Genomic DNA, 4064 nt, shown 5'->3' on the forward strand with positions numbered 1-4064 from the left:
ATGTCACCCTAAGTGAAGAATGTTCAGCTGTCCACCAAAGCAAGCTACCAACAAATATGACCGATCCAGGGAGCTTTACTATCCCTTGTCTCATAGGAAATTTGTCTGTTAGCAATGCCCTGGCTGACCTAGGAGCTAGTATTAATTTAATGCCTTATGCGGTTTTTGCAAAACTAGGGATAGGAGAACCAAAGCCCACCCGCATGAACATTCAATTAGCTGACCGATCTGTTAAATATCCTCGGGGCATTGTTGAAAACATGCTTGTCAAAATTGACAAGTTTGTTTTCCCAGTAGATTTTGTAATTCTAGAAATAGAGGAAGACAATAGTGTACCTTTGTTTTAGGAAGACCCTTTTTAGCCACCGCAAAGGCTATTATTGATGTTTGCACCAGCAAGCTCACTCTCAGGGTCAATGACGAGGCAATCACTTTTGACATAGGAAAATCTATGCAATATCCGCAACAACACGATGACACATTATATTGTGTTGATATCATAGATTCCATCGTAAGTTGCTATATGCGAGATTCCTCCATCAATACACCACTAGAAACGCAAGTTATAGACAAAACACTCAAAAATCCCATTCTAGAAAACGAAAATCTCAATAATGACTGCTACGAAGAATCAGAAATGATATATGAAATCACTGAAAATAATGAAAAATCAAAACCATCAATCGAAGAACCACCAACCTTAGAGTTAAAAGAACTACCAAAACATCTCGAATATGCCTTTCTAGAAAAAGATTCTCAACTCCTAGTAATTATTTCATCTCACATTTCTAAAGAAGAGAAAGACGAACTTCTTAAGGTTCTCAAAAACCATAAGAAGGCCATCGCATGGAAGATCATGGATATCAAGGGCATCAGTCCCTCCTTTTGTACTCACAAAATTCTCATGGAGGAAGAATACAAACCCGTGGTCCAACATCAGAGACGTCTCAATCCCAACATGCAAGATCTGGTGAAGAATGAAGTAATCAAACTGCTTGATGCCGGATTAATCTACCCGATCTTGGATTCACCTTGGGTTAGTCCCGTTCAAGCAATTAAGGGTACGAAATAAATCAGATTGATTTATTTCGTACCCTTCGCTCAATGAGAAAATGAGTCTAATTCTAAGGGATCAAACCTATGGGACTTAAGGAATAATAAAAAAAAGAGAGGGAAAAATATTCATATTAAATAAATCAAAATCATTCAAATAAGTAAATAAAAATGAAGTAGAAGAACTCAGATTCCAAATGAACAAATTCAAACTTGAAAAGGATCTTTCTGATTCTCGAAGAATGAGGGGCAAGGGGATTGATCGAGAAAGATCTCTTGTTCTTATTATAAGATCGTGATTGGATCCGCATAGATTGTAAATAACGGTACCGTACTTCAAGTAGGTGATGGTATTGCTCGTATTCATGGTCTTGATGAAGTAATGGCAGGTGAATTAGTAGAATTTCAAGAAGGTACAATAGGTATTGCTCTTAATTTGGAATCAACTAATGTTGGTGTTGTTTTAATGGGTGATGGTTTGCTAATACAAGAAGGGAGTTCTGTAAAAGCAACAGGAAGAATTGCTCAGATACCAGTGAGTGAGGCCTATTTGGGCCGTGTTATCAACGCCCTGGCTAAACCTATTGATGGTAGAGGTGAAATTTCATCTTCTGAATATAGGTTAATTGAATCACCCGCTCCGAGGATTATTTCTCGACGTTCTGTGTATGAGCCTCTTCAAACAGGGCTTATTGCTATTGATTCAATGATTCCCATAGGACGTGGTCAGCGAGAATTAATTATTGGGGATAGACAGACCGGTAAAACAGCAGTAGCAACATATACAATTCTAAATCAACAAGGCCAAAATGTAATATGCGTTTATGTAGCTATTGGTCAAAAAGCATCTTCTGTGGCTCTCTCCAAAACCCGATGTCGTAGGTTCAAATCCTACAGAGCGTGATTCGGATCTTCTTAGATCGAATTCGATGGAAACACTAACTGGAACTGGAACAACAATCTTAATTTGACCTCCTGGATATTAAAGAAAGGAGGAGGTCAAAAAGGGGGGGGGGGTGTTAATTAATCAAAGGTCCAACTGATCGTCACGCCTGTATTGTAAATATGCAGTTACAAATAATCCAGCCAAAGTAATAGGAATTAGACCTAACAAGATTCCAAAAAGAAAAACTTCAATGTGCCCTCTTATTTTATTACTAGATGTTCCATAGTAACATTCCTTTGTAGTTTTGATTTTTTATTTTACTTGTGTTTAGTCTTTCCCGATTATAAATCATATAGAAATTTTTGAAATGGATTTTTTTGATTGGTTCATCAATAGTGTTCGGCCAGAATCCCTTTTTGACTCTGGACCATTCATTTTACTATTATTAGTGAGCAATAATGGAATAATTCTATCATAGAGATAAGGGACATAATTCACATGGATATAGTAAGTCTCGCTTGGGCTGCTTTAATGGTAGTCTTTACATTTTCCCTTTCACTCGTAGTATGGGGATATATGAAATAGATTAAGAAATATTTGAACTATGATTCATACTTAATATTCAAACCTCGCGGCCAGACTCCAAAAAAATTTCCAAGAATTAGAATTTAGAAATATAAATAGAAATTGTTTCTTCTTTCAAATTTCAAAACTTCTATACTTATTTTGACTCAAAGATAAATCTTTCTTCGGATTTTTGGTTATTATCTATTCGTGGAATAAGCGATGATCCGATGGTTCTTACTCAGGGAATCTTTGGGCTTAACTTAGTATTTTTATTGAATCATCGTGGTTCTAGTATGAATCTGGGGTTTGAATCGATTCATAGGGTCTTAACAAGAAAATTCCCATAAATAATAACTAAAACAAATATAATAAAAATTATAGACAAAAACAAATCAAATAAAAAGAAAAAAATAAGGAAGAGATAATTCAAGAGGCCCGTAAGGATCAAGATAAAGACAACAAGGGAGGAATGACGGTTGTAATGAACGAGAAGGATGAGTTAATACCAATGAGAACCATCACAGGCTGGCGAGTTTGCATTGATTACCGGAAGCTTAATGACGCCACAAGAAAAGATCATTTTCCACTTCCTTTCATCGATCGAATGCTTGAGCGGTTATGTGGAAAAATGTTCTACTGTTTTCTTGATGGATTTTCTGGATATTTCCAAATTCCCATTGCTCCTGAAGATCAGGAGAAAACCACTTTTACATGTCCATACGGAACCTTCGCCTACCGAAGAATGCCATTTGGACTATGTAATGCTCCAGCCACCTTCCAACGTTGCATGGTGGCCATTTTTCTTGAAATGATCGAAAACTCTATGGAAGTCTTCATGGATGACTTCTCAGTCTTCGGAGACTCATTCGATCATTTTCTGAAAAAACCTAGAAAAAATGTTAGCTAGGTGTAAAGAAGTGAATCTAGTGCTCAACTGGGAAAAATGCCACTTTATGGTAAAGGAAGGAATTGTTCTCGGTCACAAGATTTCTCAAAACGAACTAGAAGTTGATAGAGCCAAAATAGAAACCATATCCAAACTTCCACCACCAACTTCAGTCAAAGCCATTAGAAGTTTTCTAGGTCACGCAGGTTTCTACCGCCGCTTCATAAAAGACTTTTCAAAAATCTCTAGACCTATGACCAAACTTATGGAGAAAGACGCACCATTCATCTTCTCTGAAGAATGTGTTGAATCATTCAACACATTAAAAGACAAACTTGTCAATGCACCAATCATGACTACACCCGATTGGACCCTTCCATTCGAAATCATGTTCGATGCAAGTGACTTTGTAGCTGGAGCCGTACTCGGACAACACAAAGAAAAACACTTTCACCCAATTTACTATGCAAGTAAAACTCTGAACGATGCACAAGAAAATTACACCATAACAGAAAAAGAGTTACTAGCAGTAGTATTTGCCTTTGAAAAATTTAGATCCTATCTAGTTCTCTCCAAAACCATAGTTTACACCGATCATGCCGCAATACCTTACCTCTTCAACAAACAAGATGCCAAACCCAGACTCATATGATGGATCCTACTACTCCAAGA

General features: G+C 37.0%; 1 long non-coding RNA gene across 1 annotated transcript; it reads right to left on the minus strand.

The window, feature by feature from the left end:
• Positions 1–2683: 2683 nt before the first annotated feature.
• On the minus strand, positions 2684–2966 carry LOC143581355 (uncharacterized). Its single transcript, XR_013143866.1, has 2 exons — positions 2896–2966; positions 2684–2860 (listed from the first exon to the last, which is right to left on the minus strand). It is a non-coding gene; the product is annotated as an uncharacterized LOC143581355 (long non-coding RNA).
• Between the last annotated feature and the right edge of the window lie 1098 nt (positions 2967–4064).

The sequence above is a fragment of the Bidens hawaiensis genome, unplaced genomic scaffold, assembly GCF_021521415.1.
Source record: "Bidens hawaiensis isolate Kalapana, Puna unplaced genomic scaffold, B.hawaiensis_p1.1 tig00000001_1, whole genome shotgun sequence".
Classification (NCBI taxonomy): Eukaryota; Viridiplantae; Streptophyta; class Magnoliopsida; order Asterales; family Asteraceae; genus Bidens; species Bidens hawaiensis.